The sequence below is a fragment of the Sus scrofa genome, chromosome 2 (genome assembly GCF_054392235.1).
Source record: "Sus scrofa isolate SSC_HxYL_T2T_F1_AM1 chromosome 2, Sscrofa_HxYL_maternal_Yorkshire_Landrace_v2.0, whole genome shotgun sequence".
In the NCBI taxonomy this organism is placed as follows: domain Eukaryota; kingdom Metazoa; phylum Chordata; class Mammalia; order Artiodactyla; family Suidae; genus Sus; species Sus scrofa.
In genome coordinates, this window is record NC_139384.1 from 129696934 (window position 1) to 129720702 (window position 23769).

Here is a 23769-nt window from a genome sequence, read left to right on the forward strand (position 1 = left end):
TATTCGGTAACTGATTTGCCTGGATATCTTTCAACTACATATTCTCAAAGGGAAGATATTCTAAGGGAAACAGGAGACACGGAAACCCTTTCCTTCCCACCACCAACCCCCACAAGCAGAAAGTCATGAAAGCTCAGTCAGTTGCCGGGTCTCAGCTGCACTGCCATCATTTCAGATCAACCCCATCAATACCAGATGGACCACCCGGATACATGCTCATTAGTCATATGTTTTAAAATGAGCCCAGCTCTCACACCCACCCGATGGTGGCAACGGAAACGATTACTCTGGGCACCATGACTGTGACTGTGAAAGCAACTGTTTGGTGTTAAGTGATTTGCATAGTGGTGGAGAACTCCCAGAGTCCTGTTTTGGGGAAGTCTTTCCTGTTACTGCAAGTTCCACATGTAGTGCTAGTTCCTAAGTGATGGGGAGCCATAGAGTGAAGCAGGTCACCCTGCCTATTTGAGGGAACAGTGTCTCTCGTCACCCTGAACCCCTCCATTTAGTCATGTGAGCTCTTAAAAGCAGAAGGACTAGCTGCTCTGGAAGTTTTCATGTCATGGGTGATGTAATCAGACCCCAGGACAAGATCTGAGTACCCACTCAACTCCAAGAGACGTATGAGAACAATATGACTGAAGAAACATCCCTACACTCTAGGTGCAATGCCTTGGCTGCAGTGTACAGGGATTGGAGGGGGGCCATATGGACAAAGGAGACCAGTCAGGTGGCTGATGGACTCTTCCCAAAGAGGCACAATCAGGGCCTGAGGAGGGCCATGGGTTTGAGTAGACCAGATACAGCTGACTATATAATGGCAGGATGGTTGGCAGAGTGATGGCCCAAAGATGTCCTTGTCCTAATACCCAAAATCTGTGAATGTCACCTTCTTCGGCAAAAGGGACTTTGCAAATATGATTCAGCTAAAGATGCTGAGAAGGGGACATTATCCTGGATCACCCAAAGGAGCCCAACCTAAGCTCAAAGGTCTTTGTGTGAGGAGGCAGGAGAGCCAAGATCAGGGAAGGTGATCACAAAAACAGAGGTTGGATTGGTCAGGGGCACAAGCTGAGGAATGAGGGCAGCTTGGAGCAGCCAGAAAATGCAAGGAGCACATTCTTTCCTGGAACCTGCAGAAAGAATGCAGCTCTGCCCACACTTGATTTTGGACCCATTTAAGACTTCTGAGCAGAACTCTAAAATGATAAACTTGAGTTGTTTCAAACAAAAGAAAATAAAAATGTCCCTATAGCTTCAAAGTGAAAAAAAAATAAAAATAAAAATACAGTTTTTTCCCTTCCTTCTACCCAGTAGGCAAGCAATGTTTTTTTATCTTCCACACTTAATTCTTGAAAAGAATGGAGCTATTTGTTTTAAAATTCTTTGAACATGGGAAGGAACAGTTAAAAAAAGGTTTTCTTCAACTTCATGGTACAAAGTATTTTGTGAAGATACAAAGGATTGAAAGGAAGGTAGGTTCTGCCAGTGGCATAGATCAGTGCACCAAACCTTTTCAAAGCTCCAAAAGTCCCTAGTACCTTCTCATAAAACTAGGTGTGGATTCCCAGGTATGGGACCTGGAGATACAAGCTAGAAGTTCATGGTCACATTTCAGAAGGTAAACTTGGGGTGAAACAAATAGACTCTTTTAAGCAAATAACTACCGGGCTTCAAATGTAACACCATTTGGACAATAATCAGTTTATCAGCAACAGTTATACTAGAGAGTTCAGAAAGGCCTCCCCAACACCTTGCATAGTATAAGAAAACTTCCATTTTGTATATAACCCATGAAAGTAAAAGGGGACCACCAAACATGCCTAAAATTCAATTTCTTATCAGATAATTAAAGACTCAGAGCCAAGTATGACTTAATAGAGAAAAATAAATATTAAATTTCTTGCACTGAATTATAGTGAAACAAATTCCTGCCCTTTTAGAAAAAGATCAGGATAATCCTATCCTGACTCAAATCCCAGTACAACACTCCCCAGTTACTTTTACTGAAACCCTTACATTCATTCTGTTCTGTCTATCCCATCTGAACCAATCTCCCTTTGATCCCCTTTGTCCTAGAGCCTTTCACTCAAGCTGATGATTAGCAAACAATTCTACATACTGAATTTCTTCTTGGAATAACTCTTCCACCTTCTCATTTAATTGAAATCTGATTCTCTCTTGAGAACAAAGCATCCCTGGGTAGCCTTCCTGATACAAGCTGTTCTTAAGTCTCATGTCGTAGTGGGCAGGTTGTCCTTCCCGCTTCTCAATGCCAAGTCCATTCTGTTGCACCTGCCATCCTCTTACAAAGCCCCTACTCTATAAGCTATTCTATGTCATCCCACTTACATACCACCTTGTTCCTGCCTTACAAAGTCCTTTGCATCCCAACTCCTTTTATCATTTTTAACAACACGCAAAAAGAGGGCCTCACTGATATGCTAGGGCACTCAATTTCTTGACTTCCTTATTTTGTGATATGACTTTATTTCAGCCTCCTATTCTCAGGGTCAAACCATGATTGGATCTTGTCATCACCAGAAACTGTACAACTTAGACATCATGAATGCAAACATTTCACTCTCTAGACAGGTTCCTCTCCTGCTAGCCCACTTCCTTAAGTACCACCATTTTTCTTTTCTTTTCTTTTTTTTTGAGTACTACCATTTTTCAATGTGTCAACCCCATTATGACATAAAACCCATTGGTCCAGTAATTATTTTTCTCTATCCAGAGCCTCACCTTCCATTCACTTTCCTCCTTTTTCAGCCTAGATGACATGCTCCGTCATTACAGTCATACCATAATTGGTGTTGGCAAACACCATGCAACCATGCATTTCCTTGTCCCCTCTCTCCCTCCATCATACCCACCTGGAAAAACCCCATTCTGGACACAAAGCAACCATTCATCTTTCTGTGCATGCACCCAAATAATATTGCCAAAGAAATTTAAATAAACAACCAGGAAGCATGGTTTCACTTTAAATTCATATTCTCACATGCAAAAAAATTTCTCAGCTCCCCAGAAATTCTACTCTTTCCTACAGTAAACTTGAGTTCTGATTCTCTAAGATTACTCTTTCACATGTTCACCTGTCTCCCCAAATTTCAACTCCGCTCTCTCAGCCTCAGATGTTGACCTTGCCTCATACTTGATGATGCTTCCTCATTGTTACACCACCAGATCTACAAATCTTTGCCACGTGCACACATCTTCTCCAAATGCCTCTGTTTCAATTAAGGACATGACTTAGTCTTCTTTAAGATTATCCCAATGTTTTCGCAAGGGCTTTGGTTACCATCATTATCCAGCAATGTCACTCTTTCTCCCTCTACTGAGGATTTCCGGTAGTATACAAAATGCTCCAATAGTTCTCCTTCAAGAGCAAGGAGGAGGAGGAGGAAGAATCAAGAAAACTACCCTCCTTGACATACCCTGCCAGCCACTGCTTGTCTTCATATGCAAAATTCACTAAAGAACTGCCTGTACACATAGTCTTTACAACCTGCTTCCTGTTCACTCAGTTTTCTTCCACCTGGCATCTTGACCACTCCCTCATATGGTCTACTTGTTAATCATGTATAGGAAAGCTGTGGGTTTTTGTACCTTCATTTTGATTTACTCTCTTGGAAGTACAATTCTCATGTCACCAGATTCTGTTTCAGTTTGCCTAGAAAAACACAACATCTGCATATATATGTGATTTTTCTTCTTTCCAATATAATTCATATTATCCATTTTGTTGTCCTTATTGCATACATTAAGGTTTCTAGTACAAAGTAGAATGGCAGTAATAAAAGCAATTAGAGGGCAGGCACCACTGACTTATTTCTGACTATAAAGAGAATGCGTTTTGTGTGAATTTTTAAGTGTTTATTTTGAAATAATTTCAGATTTTAAAAACATATATATATTTTTATATATAAAATAAATATGGTATATTTCCACCCCATTCTCATCCTCTATACAGTTCTGTTTCACCAGGCCTTCCTATGTTTTTTGTGTGTGAGTATTTTTTTGGTGTGTGCCAATGAGCAGATACACAGATATTATCTTATTTCCTCTTTTTTACATGAAAGGTAGCATACTATAGATACTCTTCTGCCTTTTATATTTTTCACTTAACAATATACCCCCAGAAATCATTCATACTTTTATTCACAGAGATTCTCCCCATTAACTCTCCATTGTGTGGAGTTCATTTGATTTACTCAATCACTCTTCTACATATGGATATTTAAGTTGTTTCCTTAAGTTGTATTTAAAATTTTTTTAATGCTGTCATAAATAGCCACATGCATATGTGTATTTTGAGCTCTGGGGAGGTATGTCTTCAGGTAAATTTCTATAAGTGGGATTGCTGAGTCAGAAGGTAAGTAAGTGCACATATAATTTTCTTAGATTTTGCTCAATTCCATTCCAAATAGGATGTACCAGAGTGCATTTTCACCAATATGAAAGTGGCTGTTTCTTACAGCCTCATCAACAGTATTTTTAGTCATACAGTTTTCAATTTTCACAAATAAGGTTAAGGTGAGAAATGGTATTCACAGTATAGTTTTAATTTGCATTTCTATAATTATGACTGAAGTTGTAGAGCTTTTCATTAATTTGAGGGTGATTTTTATTTAAAAAATCAGTTTAATATCTGATTTAATAGCTCACTTTCCTATCAAATTTTTGTATTTATTCTCTCAGTTTTTCAGAGCTCTATATTTAATACGATATTACCCTTCAACTACAACATATGTTGAAATATTTTTTTTTCAGTTTGTCATATGGCTTTCGACTTCATGGTGCTTTTGACATACCAATTTTTATATTTCTATGGTGAAATTTATCAATTTTTTCTTTTACAGCCTCTGGATTTTGAATCATAGTTAGAAAATCTTCCCTTATAGCCAAGTTATAGCTTCATTTTTTCTTCTTAAAACTTGCATTCATTTGGAGTTTATTTCCATGTGTGGTGTGAGTGAATGACCTAATTTTATTTTTTCCAAAAAGAGTAAATAGTTTGTTAAGCACTATTAATTAAAAAGTAGTTCTTTGACTTGGTCATTTGAGAGGTCACCATTCTCATATGCTTAATTTCTTTATATACTTGAGTCTTTTTCTGAAGTTTTTAATGTTCTTTCACGACTCCCATTTGTTTATTTATGTACTAGTATCACGCTGCCTTAATTACAGAGGCTTTATATATGCTTTAATGTCTGATAAGATTAGTTTCCCTCATGGTTTTTCTTTTTTGTTGCTTTCCGAGATATGAGATATTCGTGTATGTTTGTTTTTCCAAATGATATTTAGAAACTGTCTAGCTCCAGAAAAAAACATTGGTATTCCTATAAGGATTGTTTTAAACTTATACATGAATTCAGAGAGTCATCCTATTCAAGATTACAGTGTGTCTGTCATTATGTTCAAGGACACTTGAGTTTTCCAAGAGGATGTTGAAGTTCCCTCAAATAAAGTTTGCACGTTTCTTCCAGATATTTAGTCTTCTCTGTTCCTATTGTATATTGGGTTTTCTCTACCTTTATAACCTCTAACTTATTTTTTATATGTGTGGATATGAAGACCAGCTCTTCCTGTATATTAATTTTGTAACCTGGCACTTTACTACATTTTTATTGAGTTAATTTTAACACTGATTCTTTAGGGTTTTCCATGTATGCAATGATATTGTTGGAAAATTGAAATAGTTTTACTTCTCCTTTACCAATACTTATTCCCTCACTGATTTTGCTTATCTGATTACATTAGTCAATATCTCCAGTATACTGTTGAATAGTAGTGGAGATAATGGGAATTCCCTACATTGCTCTCTATTTAAAGTTGTTTACTAATAATCTTTGGTACTTGAAGGATAGCTTGGCTAAATGTAAATTTTTAGTTCACATTTTCACACTGTTGAAAATGCTGCTCCATACATGCCTTGTTTTTTGAGAAATTTGATGCCAGTCTCACTCCTTGGCTTTTGTTATTTGATCCTTATGCCTGGATGCCTTGAGGTTGTTTCACCTCCTAAGTCTAGTTTTTTTTCTCAATTACATCTTTTTGGGGGGGCACACCCACCACATATGGTGGGTTAGAGGTCAAATCAGAGCTGTAGCTGCCAGCGCACACCACAGCCTCGGCAACCCGGGATCCAAGCCACATCTGCGACCTACACCACAGCTCACAGCAACGCCAGATCCTTAACCCACTGATCGAGGTCAGGGATTGAACCTGCATTCTTATGGATACTAGTCAGGTTCATTACCACTGAGCTATGATGGGAACTCCAGATATGTCTTGGAGTTAATTTTTCTGGGTTAATGTCTACATATATCCAGTGAGCTTTTTAAATATGCAGATCTAGATCTTTTTTATTTCTAAAAAGTTTTCTTTAATTAAGGTTTAGATGTCAGTTTTGTTTTGTTACTTTGTTTCTCCTTCAAGGGCTTTAATCAAACATTTGTTATTTCTTCTTTTTCTGCTGTTTGTACCACTTCCTCTCTGACCCTTTTTGCTTCTAGCTTTATCCCATTTTTATTCTCTTGTTATTTTCCATCTTTCTTGAATGCTTCTCGTTAAATTTCCTTTTGAGTCTATTCTCCTTTGGGCAACTTGTAATTTATACTTCATTTGTGAGATGATTTGATCTTTTTTCTTCTATTTCTTTCATGAGTTTAATCAACTCTCTTTTCATTTCTTCCTTTGATTTTGACTATTTCTGTTTTTAAGATTTGTATTTCTGACTCAAGATAGGCTATCATAATCCCCCAATTCTTGTTTAAGCACATTTCATCAGTTTGGAAAGATGCCTTATAGTTCTCCTACACTTCTTGGTTACTTTGTTTGAACAGGGGAACAGTCATCAGCTGAGGTGACTGATTCTCATTTTTTCTCATTCATTCTGCTTTTTCCTCTTCGTTTTTCAGATTTGAGGTGGTTTTCTAGGTTCCTAACTCAAAAGCACTATCTTCTATAAGTGAGCAAAGTCCAGTTTCTATAGTAGATGGGTTCATTGTTTTTGTTTATTATTTTTATTTTGGGATTTTAGGTTTACAGAAAAAGTTACAAAGAGTTCAGAGAGCTCCTGCATACCCCTCAGCCAATTTCATTTTCCCCAATATTAACTGTAAAAACTAAGAAAAAAATTGGTATGTTACTACTAACTAAACTCTGAACTTCATTTGAATTTCACCAGGGTTTCAACTCTTATGTTTTTCTGTTCCAAATTCAGTGCAGGTTACCACATGACCTTAAGGTCTGCAGCAACTTAAAAAAGTTTCATTTACTCATAGTTTCTTAGTATTTGTTTAAATGGATCATTATTCTTACCAAATGTTTTCCCACACTTAGTGAGGTGATAAAAGAGATGGTCAATTAATATTTCTTCGTAAGTTCTTTAATAGAGTGATCACATCAATAGATTTTTTAAGTGGGACCTTCTTCCATTACTATAATAACAGCTATGTAGATCACAGTACATTGGTCTTTTAATTCACTGCTAAGATACGCTTGTAAGTAATTCATTTCAGATTTGTATACCTATGTAAAATAAAGTATTAGGTTCCTCAAATAAGTTGAGTATCATGCCATGTTTTTCTCTGTTCTAGAACATGAAGACTATCCTCACCTTGAAGTTTTGGAAGACTTTTGAAGCTGCCTGAGCCTTAAGAAGATATTACACATTTTAAATGCTATCTTTGATTTCATACTTAGGTTTTCTACTACTTCTTTATCCAATTTTAGTATTTTGTATTTTCAAAACTATTTTTAATTTATTTAATGTTCAAATTTATTGGTAATATTATACATACTTGTAATTTTTAAAAAATTTTTGTTATATCTATAATTATGTCCTTTTTTTTTTTTTTTTTTTTTTTTTGTCTTTTTGCTATTTCTTTGGGCCGCTCCTGCGGCATATGGAGGTTCCCAGGCTAGGGGTCCAATCGGAGCTGTAGCCACCGGCCTATGCCAGAGCCACAGCAACGCGGGATCCGAGCTGCGTCTGCAACCTACACCACAGCTCAGGGCAACGCCGGATCCTTAACCCACTGAGCAAGGGCAGGGACTGAACCTGCAACCTCATGGTTCCTAGTCGGATTCATTAACCACTGCGCCACGACAGGAACTTCCCAATAATTATGTCCCCTTTATATCCTTATTGTTGTTATATTTGTGTCATCTCTCTATTTTCTATATTAAAAAAAAAAAAAACTAAAGAAAGTAACTGGCTGGGTTTTTTGTTGTTACTGATCTGCTCCTGTGAATTTGTTTTTGCATCTGTTTTCTATTCTGTTTGGTTTTTATTTTTCTCCTTATCTGATATGACCCAGCAATTCCACTTCTGGGCATATATCCAGACAAAACGTTCCTTGAAAAAGACAAATGCACTGTATATTCATTGCAGCACTGTTCACAATAACCAAGACATGGAAGCAACCTAAATGTCCATCGACAGATGAAGGGATTAAGAAGATGTGGCGTGGAGTTCCCCTTGTGGCACAGTGGTTAACGAATCCGACTAGGAACCATGAGGTTGCAGGTTCAGTCCCTGGCCTCGCCCAGTGGGTTAAGGATCCGGTGTTGCCATGAGCTGTGGTGTAGGTTGCAGACACGGCTCAGATCCCACATTGCTGTGGCTCTGGTGTAGGCCAGTGGCTACAGCTCTGATTCGACCCCTAGCCTGGGAATCTCCATATGCCACGGGAGTGGCCCAAGAAATGGCAAAAAGACAAAAAAAATAAAATAAAAATAAAGAAGATGTGGCATATATATACAACGGAATACTACGCAACCATGAAAAAGAATAAAACAATGCCATTTGGAGGAACATGGATGGAACTAGAGGCTCTCATACAAAGTGAAGTCAGAAAGGGAAAGACAAATACCATATGATATCACTTATATCCGGAATCTAATATATGGCACAAATGAACCTTTCCACAGAAAAGAAAATCATGGACTTGGAGAAACAGACTTGTGGTTGCCAAGGGGGAGAGGGAGGGGAAAGGAGTAGGATGGACTGGGAATCTGGGGTTAATAGATGCAAACCACTGCATTTGGAATGGATAAGCAATAAGATCCTGCTGTATAGCACTGAGAACTATATCTAGTCACTTGTGATGGAGCAAGAAAGAGGATAATGTGAGAAAAATAATGTATGTAAGTGTGTGTGTGAGAGAGAGAGACTGGGTCACTTTGCTGTACAGCAGAAAACTGACACAACACTGTAAACCAACTATAAGAGAAAAATGAAAATATTACTAAAAACATTTTTTCTAATTTATTTTGCTTTCTCTAACTTCTTACATTGAACACGGTTCAACTAATTTCTATTTATCTCATTTGCTAATATATGCATCTAAAGCTAAACATTTTCTTCTGCTTACCATTTGATCATATCCCAAAGCAAAAAATTTTAGATATACTGCATTCAGTATTGTTCATTTTTAAATACTTGGTCATTTTATTTTTATAATCTCATAAACCAAAAATCATTTTAAAGGGTTTTTATAAAGATTTTTGGGGATAGGACCTAATTTTGTTGAGAATGTCTACTTCGATTGTGTTGGAGACAGAGAATACAGATTGTGTGATTTTTTCCCTTTTTTACATTGGTTTAAGTTTCCTTTATGGCCTAATACATGATCTGTTTGATAATGTTTCACACTAGAAAGTATATACATATGCTGGTCATCAAAGCTGTTTCCTCTTCTTTCTATACACACAGTCATATTATACTTCCCAGCATCCTGTCCAGGCATATAAGGCCAAAGAATGAGAGAAGAAAGAATTTTTTCCACTTCCAAGTCTTTTGCACTTTGAATCTACTGGGTTCATTTCTCTTAAGGCTTGAGCTGATGAACACAGAGACCTTAGAAGTCAGACATTGAAAGGGACAGAGCCACAAGAAACGAGTCAGATCCCTACTTCACCTCTTGGAGGAGAGCCACCAGTCGATCATAAACACCCACTTTGAATCTTACATGAAAAAGAAATAAAATTCTATTCTGTGAAACCACTGAGAGTTTGGGGGTTAAGTGTTACAATCTATGCAATATACTGACTAAAAAGATGCTCTCTCTTATTGCTAAGGTTTGAGGTTGGTATTGGCTAGAGCATGTCAGCTTGATCAAAGCTCCCAATTCCTTCCCCTGTAGTCTTTATATTTACAACCTGTTAATTGCCTTCTTGGCATTCGTCATAATGTGTTCTATTGCATGTCAATCTCTCCTGATGGATTACACCTAATATGGGGTTCACAGGAGTTCATCCCCAAAAGGCAAAGGATATCCTATGTTATATACAAGTCTATATCCAGTTCACTGCCTTGTACCTTGTAGATGTTCAATAAACATTTCCTGATGGATGAATGAAGGAACAATGACTGCTAGACCAAGTCTTGTGTGGAAATCTGTGTTACTTCTCTGGTGGCTCCTAGGAAGTCAAATTTATACATTTGTGCTTAAGTGTACACTAAAAGGATCAACAGTTAGAGGTTTAGGGGATGTCTACAGTGGGAAAAGAAAGAATTCCAAGCAGATTGTTAAAATGGTCATTTAAATGCACAGTGAATCTTTACCACTTCAAATATCTGCCTTTGCCACAATTCTCTCCCACAGAAAAGTCTGGAGAGAGACAGGGGAGCCATCCTTTCCAAACCTTAATTTCCAAAAATAGAACAGAGACTAAGCACCAGGGACCATTTGCAAATGCATCACCCACTCCTCAAAACCAAGTGAAGCAGGACTAGCCTTCAATTACTTAAAAAACCAATCCAGATAATAAGGGCCTCTGACATATGGACTCTTCACTGTCTCTCTTATTATACTTTAATGATGACTACTCTGCAAACAAAAATATACTTCTCTCTCCTAGCTTTGTATCTTCATGCCTTGCTCCTGCTTTTTCCTCAGTCTGGAATGTCCCACCATCCCCACACCTTTATACTTCTGTCTTCTGATTTCCTATCTGTTCTTCAAGGTCAGGAGTTCTTTCTCCAATTCTCCCAGCCGGAAATGAACTTCTCTCTTCTGCTTACTCAGATCGGTTACTTTATTATTTGGCTCAGATATGGGGAGTTTATTTAAAGACATCAGTATTTAATATGTGACAGTATGGATGATATTAAAATGGGAGTCCTGTGCTATATAGTTACAAGAGTCCAAAAAATTGTAGGGAAATTTTATAGCAAATATGTGTACTTAAAAGTATGTATAGTGGTTTTAAATCTGTTATACATAAAATTTGGCAAAAGACTTGAACAGACATTTCTCCAAGGAAGATATACAGATGGCCAACAAGCACATGAAAAATGCTCAACATCACTGATTATTAGAGAAATGCAAATCAAAACTACCATGAGATACCACCTCACGCCAGTCAGAATGGCCATCATTAATAAGTCACAAATAACAAACGCTGGCGAGGGTGTGGAGAAAAGGGAACCCTCCTGCACTGGTGGTGGGAATGTAAACTGGTACAACCACTATGGAGAACAGCATGGAGGTACCTTAGAAATCTATACAAGAACTACCATATGACCCAGCAATCCAACTCTTGGGCATATATCTAGACAAAACTTTCCTTGAAAAAGACATATGCACCCATGTGCTTACTGCAGCTCTATTCACAACAGCCAAGACATGGAAACAACCCAAATGTCCATTGACAGATGATTATATTAGGCAGATGAGGTATGTAGACACAATGGAATACTACTAGGCCATAAAAAGAACAAAATAATGCCATTTGCAGCAACATGGATGAAACAAGAGACTCTCATACTGAATGAAGTAAGTCAGCAAGAGAAAGACAAATACCATATGATATCACTTATATCTGGAATCCAATATACAGCACAAATGAACCGTACTACAGAAAAGAAAATCATGGACTTGGAGAACAGACTTGTGGTTGTCACGGGGGAGGGGGAAGGAGTGGGATGGATTGGGAACTTGGGGTTAATAGATGTAAACTATTGCCTTTGGAATGGATTAGCAATGAGATCCTGCTGTATAGCCCTGGGAGCTATGTCTAGTCACTTATGATGGAGCATGATAATGTGAGAAAAAAGAACATATACATGTATGCGTAACTGGGTCACTACTCTGTACAGTAAAAAACTGACAGAACACTGTAAACCAGCTATAATGGAAAAAATAAAAACCAGTATATTAAAAAAAAACGAAACCTCATTTAATTTTGAAAAAAAAAATATTTCTCACCACATGCTCAGAGAAAATTTTTGAAAACATAGTGCAGATATAGGGAAAAATTTACAAATGGTTAATGATCAAATAAGAGGAATGTGAAAATGGGATTGGTGGTGGCCTTGAAGGAAGATTTCCAAACTTAGGGAGGGAAAGTAAGCAAATAGTAATATAGTTGAAAGAAGGTTTAAAATAAAAGCAGAGAATCATGTGAGGAACGAGTAAGAGATGGGAGCTGTCAGCACTACTAAAGAGGATTATGAATTCTCGGGAATTATGCCCAGATGTAGGGGGTTGAAAGGAGTTGACAATTGACTTCTTCCAGAATTGGAGATGTATGTGGAGCTGCTATACAGCTGGATCCTTAAGGCATACTTAGGTCAAATGTGAACAAATTACTCCTGAGAGACATCACCACTTTTTTTCTTACATTGTCCTCAAGGCCACAGCCAAGTCATCTCACCTAACAGTCAGGACTAAATCAGTCTAATTTGAATCATGGTGATAAAGCTCTCTTAATCAGAGTTATTTGTGTGTCTCCTCTCTTTCCTTAAGAAACTCTTTTTCATCCCTCTACCCATCACAATACATACGTATCTGTGTAACACTTGAAGTAAGTCAATTAATGTTGCCCTTGGAGTGTTTAGATATTGCTCACATGACTTCAGCAGACACTGCAGGAACGCTTTAAGAACTTAGATTATAGAGAGATTAAATTTTAACACTGGAAGTAATAGTAGACATGTTCAAGGTCTGGGAGTGCAAAAAGTGATTTTTATCATTATTCCCAACGGTGACTGACTGCTCCTGACTGCTTGGCATTCTGCTTGAGAAGAACCCTAAGGTAATTCCTGTGGAAAGAGTGCTGCAATGTATTAGGGATGCCTGCTAGGGAAAAGAGTAGCTTCCATGCTGTGTGTATGCCATTCCTTATATCTAGGATAATACCTCACTTTACAGATATGAGTTTTAGAGAATATGTGTTCAAAGCCCAATAGCTACTTAATGTCAAAGCCAAGAAAACCCAGGTCTCCTGTATCAGTGCATATATTTCATTTTTTAATACTGGGACTAAGTTTTTTATTTGTTTTTTTTTTCCCCCTCATGGACAATTCAATTTTCCCACAGTATTAACCTCATTGTTTGGACTTTTAAAAAAGATTGATGAAGAGAATAGTGGAAATCCTGAACTAAATAAAGATTTAGGCGTACTACTATGTCCACATACCTAAACACAAAGCTACTTTTTTTTTCGGGCCATGCCTACCTACAGCATGCAGAAGTTCCAGGGATAGACCAGGGATATCCAGACCAGGGATAGTCCCAGCACTTCAGCAGAGACCCTAACTGCTACAATGACAATGCCAGATCCTTAACCCACTGCACCACCAGGGAACTCTGCAAGCTGCTTATTTTAAAAGACAGCTATAAAAGATGTTAACCTAGAAAGGAGTGTCATTCTTCCCAAAAACTAATGTATATTAGTTATCCATGGTTCTGTAATTAATCAATCCAAAACATAATGGATTAAAACAACAATAATCATTTATTAACTCTCATGTTTCCATGGGTCAAAAATTTGGGAGTTGCTTGGCGGGGAAGTTGAGCTCACTCTTAAGTGAGGTTGCAATCAAACAGCGGTTGAAACTGGATCATATCAAAGCTGGGGTTATCTAAACAGAGATGTGAATAGTTGGGGCTGGAATACCTGGATTCCTTAGGTATCTTCTCTGTCTCTATGTGGCCTCTCTACACCATCTCTCCAGCTGGGTGGCTTTAGGGTACCAAACTTCATAATGTCAGCCAGGGCTCTCGAGGCATGTGTACTGAGAAAAAGAAAACCTACTGGAAATTGTCCTACTTTTAATAATCCAGCTTCAGGAATCAAATAATGTCACTCCCACCACACTCTGTCAAGGCAGTTACAAAGTCCACCCAGACTCCAATTCTCAAAGACAATGTGGGATGGGACATATAATCTGCCATGAAGGATTAGTAAGAGTCCACTCTGCATTTCAGGGAAGAGTTCAAAGCAACCATAAAGTTATATTCTGGGAATCAAGATAAGATTGTTAGTTATCTCAAATTGGAGTTGCCACAGGGCAAACAGTAAATTTGAACTTCAGATGGACAGTGAGTAACTTTTAGGTATCAACCACGCCCCATGCAATATTTAGGACATACTTATTCCTCCAAATCATTCATTGTTTATCTGAAATTCAAATTTAGGTAAATATCCTGCATTTTTATTTGTTCAATGTTGTAAGCCTGTCCCAGATTGACTCAAACAGTCAAGGAACCGATATTTTTCTATCAATGTGTTCAGACTAGAAGTGAGACAATCTTATCATCAGTGTCATCATTATTTTCCCAATTTGTCTGGATATGGTGACAAAAGTGCCTTATCTGAAGCTGCTTTCATCTGTAGGATGGAACACTGACTTCTATGTTCCAAGACTACTGTGAATTTGGGATCATTGTCTTTTTAGCTCTCTGATTTCCCAGAGTTTTCTGTTTCAATATTTCAGCTGTGCATAAGCTGATCTCCTGGCACCGGTTTTGTTTCCTGACAGGCAACATTAATTCATTTTCACATTCACACTAAAATCACTTCTCTCTCTAACAACAACAATAATGGTGAAAGCCCATTTGGAAAACAGCTTGATGGAACAGCTGCTTCATACTCATTATGAGTCTAACACTTTCTCTAATTTGGGGGAAGGGATGCCCACAACTAAAAGTATATTGAAGTTCAGGTATCCAGTAAATACTGCACTTCTTTTTCTCATGTATTTTTCTACTCATGCAGTTAATATACAAACTGTTAAGTTTTCATACTATCTTAAGTAACTTCCTAAAATTTTCACTACAATTCCAGGCCTATCCAATCAGAATGTCTTGCCTTGTCTCCCCCATTATTCCCTAAGTTCGGAAGCTGCCTTGCATTTCCAAAGTCATCCAAAGACAGGTTTAAATGTTTCCCTTTCTATAGTATCATTAGCTCTTGTGCAATTCATTCTGTGTCGCCAAATTAAGATTTGAGACTTGATATATTCACTAACAAACTAAAAAACGAATTTGGCATCATGTTCTTCCTTTGCCCTATACAAGTACAAATCGTGATGACTCACCTGATTTTATGTTGTCATGGGAACTATCAGAGTGATATACTACCGCTTGTAGGAAAAGGTCTTGGAAGCAAGTAATACTGCAATGGGAGTTCCTGTCATGGCTCAGCAGTTAACAACCTGACTAGTAACCATGAGGTTGCAGGTTCAATCCCTGGCCTCGCCCAGTGGGTTAAGGATCTGGTGTTGCTGTAAGCTGTGGTATAGGTCGCAGACATGGCTTAGATCCTACAACGCTGTGACTATGGTGTAGGGCAGCAGCTACAGCTTTGATTCAGCCTCTAGTCTGGGAACCTCCATATGCTGCAGGTGCAGCCCTAAGAGGACAAAAAAAAAAAAAAAAGATAATGCTGCAATGAACATAGGGGCACATGTATTTGTCAGATATATGCCTAGGAGTGAGATTGCTGAGTCATATGATAGTTCCAACCTATCTACAAAACAGAAACAGACTCACAGACATAGAGAACAGACTTGTTGCCATGGGGGAATGGGATGGACGGGGAGTTTGGGGTTAATAAATGTAAACTTTTACATTTAAAATGGAGAAGCAATGACATCCTGCTATAGAGCACAGGGAACTATATCCAGTCTCTTGAATAGACCATAGTGGAAAATAATATGAGAAGAAGAATGTGTGTGCATGTCAATGTACGTATGTGTGCATACACACACACACACACACACACATATATGAATGACTGGGTCACTATGCTGTACAGCTGAAATTGACACACACTGTAAATCAACTATACCATAATAAAAAATATATTTTAAAAAGATAATACTAAGCCCCTCCAAAGAATTCACAGATAAATCCAGCTCTCTTCTTTCACTGCCACAACAAACTACATAATAGACGCTGCTTGTCACAACTCAACATTCATTGTGTTCTTTTTCCTTAATAACAATTTTATTTCTCAGTTTTATACAACTATCCACTCCTTCCCACCACGTGCCGTAGGGAGAACTGAGGAATTCAGAGACCCAACACTAAAACCAGTCATGATGTATCCTCATGCACACTAAACTCAGCTCCTGATTCATTTAAGTCAAAAAGAGAATGGTATTTCCTGTCCACTGCTACTGGTCCAGGGTAGGCAGGTGGACATGGAGAGGCAAGTAAGGAGCTCCAGTAACATGAAGGTCACCCTGAGGTATTATTAGAAACAATCTTGGGATTAATGCAAAACTAAGACCAGCAAGATGGACAGACAGAAGAACCTGGGTCTTTGATGACATTACTGAGCCACTGCTTTCTCCTACACCTGAAGCAAATATAGGAGATAATAAATCCTCTGATTGGCAAATTGTTTTGAGTCAGAATTTTCCAATTCTAGCCGTTAAAACTTCCTTATTCATAGAAGATATAGAAAGGGGGATGCAGCCAAAAAGAACAAAAATGTTTTCAATCTTTCTCCCAAGTCCAGTTCCCTAATTCTCTTTTTCAGAAGGTACCTAATCCACTGTAGCCCAGAATGCTGTGGTGGAGTTCAGTTATGGTTTACTATTATAAAGGAAAGCCTGAGGCATAAACAGCAGACAATACATTGATGACGCCCCATAATGTCATGTGACCCAACAAAGTGTCAACCAGTAAATTGTCTGACTCTCTGGGCTTACATTTACCTGTATTGCTGGTATCTACTTGACAGGACTGTATTTTCAGGATTCTCCCATTGCAAGTGTTAGAGATGCTAAGCAAAAACATATTGACTAATACAATATGAAATATATTGGCTAACACAACTGAGAAATACAGAGACTAAATCTAACTTCAGTTACAACTAAAGTTTTTTATGATATTGTCCACTTTTTTTCCATTCAATTTTCCTCTTAATTGACTTCATCTTTCATTCACTTTTTCACTCACTTGACTTCATTTGATCAGGCCTTACCCATGTGGTAGCAACCATGACCCCCTGGCAGATCCAATTTTATGTATCTCTTATGTTTGATGCAGAGACCACTCTTTCTTCATCAGCATTTGGATAAATCTCTAAAAAGGAATGATTGCTTCTTTGGTCATGTTCCTGTTTCAAGCAATAGTGATATTATGGACTAAATTGTGGACTCCAATATTCAGATGTTGAAGGCCCAGCCTGCAATGTGATTGTGTTTAGAGACAGACTTCATAAGGAGATGATCGAAGTTAAATGAGACCATTTAACAGTGGGACCCTAATCCTATAAAAGATGAAGAAAAGAAACCAGAATGCTTTTTTCTTTCCACTCACAAAGAAAGGCCACATGAGCACAGAGTGAAGTGATGGTCACTTACAAGCCAAGAGACGAGGCCTCAGAATAAATCTACTTTATTGGCACCTTGCTCTTGGATGCCCCAGCTTCCGGAACTATTAGAAATAAATTTCTGTTTAAGGCACCCAGCCTTTTATATTGTTTATGGCAGCTCAATATGCTAATACAAATAGTAAGAAAATAATAAAGTTCTAAGTAAAAGAGTTAATTTTAAGGAAGAGTTGATATACTATACAGACATTTTCTAAAAAATACAGAGGTTGCATTTTTCAGTCACCATCTTAAAGAGCTTGGAATCTACATAATTGAGTCAGGACAATGAAATGGAAAGTGGGTGGAATCTAAGGTCCTAGCCCTTAAAAGCATTCCAAATCCTCTAGCTCTTTTTTCCCCTCACCAGAACTTCAGAGGTCACATATTTGGATGTCAGAGCTACAAAGTGGAAGGAGGCTGGTTCCCTAACATCCAGCTTTGAGTAGAGTTTCCCAATCCATATGAGACTGGGCTGTAAGCAAGAAAACATCTTTATTTTAACAACTAAGAACTCAGGATTTATTCATCACAGTACAGCTGAGTCTAGCATAACTATTCACCACGACAGAACTAAACTACTAAATAAGGGTAAAGTGTAAGGAAGGAAGTTAATTTTAAAGTCTGTGCTTTGTTTGAAAGAACGGTGGCTATAGCGACTGACCATGGATGTTTAAAACAAAAAGAATATGAATATAATTTCAAACAGTTATAGGGAAAGGGGAAAATAAATAGAACCAGTCACATTAAGCCAGTCATACTTAAATATTTAAGGTGAAATATGATATCTGTGATTTGTTTTAAAATCCTACAATAAAAAGAGAGAGAAAAGCTAAATAAGGTATATGTGGCAAAGTGTATGCGAGAAGAATATGGGAGTTTATTCTACTTTTATATACTTGAATTTTTTAAAATAACAAATTTATTTTTAAGGAGTTCCTATCATGGCTCAGCAGTAATGAAACCGACTAGTATCCACGAGGACTCAGGTTTGATCCCAGGCATCACTCAGTGGGTTAAGGATCTGGCATTGCCATGAGCTGTGGTGTAGGTCACAGACTGCTTGGATCTGGCACTGCTGTGGCTGTCATGTAGACCGGCAGCTGCAGCTCTGATTCAACCCTTAGCCTAGGAACCTCCATGTGCTGCAGGTGTGGCCCTTAAAAAAAAAAAAAAAAATTAAGTCCAGAAAAGGGGTGAAGGGTAAGAAAATGAAAAAAAAATCACAATAAAAAGAAAGCAGAAATAGATGCTTATATCAATAATTCTAATAAGTATAAATGTACCAATTGTACTAACTAAAAGACTTTCAGACTGGAATGAGGGGATGGAGAGAATGAATAAAACTAAAATACAGCCATACACTGTCTACAACAGAGACAACTAAAATAAAATGATACAGCAATACTGAGAGTAAAGAAATAGGAAAAGATATGCCAGCAAAAACTAACAAAGAAAGGTGGGAGTTCCTGTCATGGCACAGTGGTTAATGAATCCGACTAGGAACCATGAGGTTGCAGGTTCGATCCCTGCCCTTGCTCAGTGGGTTAAGGATCCGGCGTTGCCGTGAGCTGTGGTGTAGGTAGCAGACACGGCTCTGATCCCGCCTTGCTGTGGCTCTGGCGTAGGCCGGTGGCTACAGCTCTGATTCGACCCCTAGCCTAGGAACCTCCATATGCCTCGGAAGTGGCCCAAGAAATGGCAAAAAGACAAAAAAAAAAAAAAAAAAAGAAAGAAAGGTGACACTGATGTATGATGAAATAGATAAAAGTGTTATTAAACATAATAGACAGTGATGAGCCTACCCAATATCCATTTTTCCTTTCTTCCTGATAGAACCCCGCCCTTTTTGAGTTACTTAAATTTCTACTATGGGACTTAGAAGAATTTGATCTCATCCCCAACTCAGGGGGTAACAGTGATTTGTGTCTGCCAATCACTGAGATCTTTTTCACCTGCCAGTGATTGAGCAGTAGACACTCAATCCCCCCTTTCTAGGCGTCAAGAAGTAAAGAAAAGCTGCTGGAGAGCATCTGGGAAAGATTTTCTCAGGATTAAAGAGATCACTGAAAAATGTGATCCCTTCCTCCCTCTGGATATTATGTGCAAATATGTGGCCTGCATTGACCACAGTGACCATGAAGGGAGCTGGCCTGAGAGCAGAACACCACACTGGGGATAGCAGAGTGAGAAATGAAGGGAATCATGTTCCTTGATGAAACCATCAAGCTGCTAATTTAAAAAACCAGCAGCCCATCCTACATTAATCCATGTCCTCTGAAAAGGAGATACCAAGACAGGATTAAATGTGCAAGGCATTTATGAAGGAAATGGGAGGGACGTGGGCAAAGCTGGAAGTGCCATTGAACTACTACACAAGTCTGACTCCTGAGGGAAGGAAAGAGGGAAGAAAGCTTGGATGAAAGTGTCCAAGCCTGTCTGGGGGTCCTTAAACCAAAGCCGGCTGTCTAAGAAGTTCCGTGTCTCCCAGAAATGAGCCGGCCAAAGCCTCCTCATCATGCTCAGTCACTAGGGGGAGCAGGCTTTGGGAAGCATGGCTTCCATGAAAGTGCAACAGTGCTTTTCAGAGAACAGCAGTGAACATTCTCGGTTGATCATGCTCTCTGTAGTTAAGTCTGCAGGGCATGTTTTCATGGCTCTCATTCCTTTATCCCTCTCACCCTCTGTTGGGGGGAATTTAATCTAAATAAGGTAATGAGATTGCTAACTATTTAAGCCAAATGTACCTGACTTACTATGAAGAGAGTCACCATACAATGATAAAACAAGCAGGCCACAAAGAGAACATAACAATTCTATATTTGTGTTTGCCTAGTAGCATAGCATCTAAATATACAAAGGAATTGCTGCCAGACTCATGAGAAGACATTAACAAATCCACATTGATCTTCAATATTTTAATACCTCTTTAAGTGATTTATAGTTTAATCAAATATGCTATTATTAAAGATACAGAGGAGTCAAACATCATAATTAGCAAGCAAGCTCCAAGCATTCAACATATTTGTTTCTTGTGCACATAAAAGATTTTTAAAAAGTAAGCATGAAATAGCGAAAATCGATCAATAGCAAATGTGCACTTTTGATCCAGGTACATAGGGAGAAGTAGTCTATTTTTCTACTCTGTGAAGTGTAAATTGTTCAGTCTTTTCAAAGGGAATATTGGCAAATACCGATCAAAATATAAAATACATATACTTTTTGTCAAAGCAATACATGTCAGGAAACATGCAAAATAATAGGGAAGTGTTTGTACTGAAAAGCCAAAATCCCCACATCCACTCCCCATCTCTACTTTCCCCACCACCATCCCCAACCCAAGCATCACCTTAGCTGTTTCTGTTTTGGTTCTTTTGCTCATATAGTTTTTACTTTCATAACTCTGGGCAATATGCAAACCCACTCTTCTTGATTTATCAAGATTATTAAACTATTAACTTCACAACTTAGAAAACAATTTTTTCCTAGTTTAATACTTTTTCTACTTTTCTAAGCAACTTACAAGAATATACAGATATAGATATAGGTAGAGATAGATTGATAGACAAAGATTTTAAGAGTTATTAAAAGCTACCTTGCATATTTTACTTAAACCTACTATTCTATTAACTTTTGACATGAGCCTTTGATCCTCACTTGGAACATGAAGATATTAGCCTATTAACCCTTTCCCCACCTTTCCACACCCTCAACATACACCAGCCTACATTAGTTGCACTTGTACTTCGAAGTCACCGATATTTTTACCTGTTACATTTTTTGAACTACAACAAAAAGACAAAGCTTTAATGCTTTTACCATAGATATGATCTAAAAATTAGCATCTTAAAGGTAGGAAGCTACCTCTGGGTAAGAAAAGGATATAAAGAGAAAAGCACTGGCTTCACAGGACCGGGTTCTAAAACCACCTCTATTTCCAACTAACCATGACTCCTGGTCCTGGATAAGTCACTTCTGCAGCCCCCTTGCTTCATCTGTTAAATGAAGGACCTGGCCTAGGCTGCTTGTCCAGATTCCTTCATCAACATAAGGAAAAGCAAAAATAAAATGGGATTACTTGATTCAAGTACCAAAAAGGAAAAGTACACCCAGAACACAGAAAATAATTTGGGGCTTGAAAAGAGTATGTCAACAGTGACCTTTATTCCTACATTGAAGTTTGATTTGTTTCTGCTCCAGTGGTATGCAGAGATGGCATATTCAATTCTTTCAGTTAGAAAAATTAAAATGCAAATATATGTAAATTATGGACATTATAAATGAGAACAAGAAAGAAAAATAAAATCCTGATTACGGGTTGGCTGAAGGGACATTATCAGAATCCCGAAATGAAACCCAAAAATCCATGCATGGAGAACCACAGCCAAGATAAATCCCCACTCTCGCCCCTGCATTTCTAAGTCACCACCTGGAATCTGCCATCAGTGCTCGGTGCTCCTGGCTGCATTAGCATTTCATATAAGTAGGAGGCACAGAATCTCAATCCACAAAACTCAAGTGTGCCAAAATGCAACTTTATTTTCTATATATGACCTAACTTTCTATATCAAACTTTTCATTACGTCTTTTGGCAAAAACTCCCACCAGGTACTTCTGGGTAAAATCAAACCAGTCAGGGTTTTCTTAACCCTTATCCCTGGGATTACAGTTAAATTGCAAGGACAAAGAAAGGGCGAGACTGTGATACTTAGCATCAGAGAATGGGAAATGACCTTTGGTCATGGTCTCATCTTTCTACACTGATATCTACTATAGCGTCCTAGTTCCTTCTAATAACTGACTGGCACCTGTCCCCCACTGTCATTGCAGAGCCATGCACAGCCCAGATGGTCCCTGGGCAGCCACATTCTCCATGCTAGCCATGATGCTGCACGCCCCTACCCCACATCCCGATGAGAGGCTTCCCCACATCCTGGAGGCTCCTTCAGTTCTTTCTCTTGCCCTGTCAGCAGGTGTGTGAGAAATTTTTAGATGATCTCCCTTGCCAATTACAAGAAACCTGAGAGCTGTCTGTATACAGCTGTCAGCGTTTCAATTCTTCTGCCTTCGCCACACAGTGAGGGGTGTCGGGTACCCTATGACTTGTTGTCTCTCCTGATCCTTCAGTAGGAAGGACAAGTCTCCCCAGGCTTTGTCTCTCACTTCTTTAACTTTCCCCTGTGAAAAAGTCCCTTCTCAGAAGTACCCACTGCCACATCCAGCCCTCTTGACTCTCTTCTGCTTTACCAATATCCTCAATTTACACGCAAAATAAGCAAGGCCCAGAGAGGTTAACAGACAGCCCATGACCACAGCTTATTACCTTCTTGACTCCAGTTTCTTCTTTACTTACCTATCTATCCATTCATTAAGTACTTGTTAAATTCCAATAATTGCTATTCACAGAGTACAACACAATATTACTTCTTGCAAGCAATTCACAATTCAGGGAGGGAGGCACAGCTGTAAAGAGATAATGACAATACAGTTAATTAATTGGCCAAATATATATATGAACATGTGACATGATGGCTCTTGGTGGATATTCCCTGGATGTTTCCCTACCAGAACCAGAACTCCCACCCATCCTGACACTTTCTTCTGATAGGAAACAGAAGATTAGCAGACTGAGCATGAGCAGTAATCCTCCTAAGTAGTCAGTAAAATCCTAACACCTTTTCCCAGAAAATGGGCCACATATATTCAACAAGCAGAGGAAATAGTGCTGCCTAAATATCTCTTACCTGAAGTTTTTCTTTTATGAATTCCTACATGATTTTTTATGTTAGTATAAAAGAATCAATAGAAAAATTGTCCCACAATATCTAAAACCACATAAGTGCACAGTGACTTAAGACAGCCACGGATCCACATTTCTGCTGTGAGGGAAAAAAATAAAACTATTACTTTTAGAATGGATAAGCAATGAGCTCCTACTGTACGGCACGGGGAACTATGTCCAATCTCTTGGGATAGAACATGATACAAGATGGTATGAGAAAAAGAATGTATATATATATATATATGTATGAGTGGGTCATTTTGCTGCACAGTAGGAATTGACACAACATTGTAAATCAACTATCATTTAATTTAAAAAAAAAAAAAAAGGTCAGGACTCCACCCTATCCCCACTGTGTACAA

General features: G+C 38.3%; 1 long non-coding RNA gene across 5 annotated transcripts in view; it reads right to left on the reverse strand.

Moving 5' to 3' along the window:
* LOC110259442 (uncharacterized) overlaps nt 1-23769 on the reverse strand; it is a 425304-nt gene that overhangs the window by 311482 nt on the left and 90053 nt on the right. For all 5 annotated transcript variants that reach the window (XR_014838573.1, XR_014838571.1, XR_014838575.1 and 2 more), the window contains one exon: nt 22979-23088. This is a non-coding gene — a long non-coding RNA (uncharacterized LOC110259442). The remainder of the gene's footprint in view (nt 1-22978; nt 23089-23769) is intronic.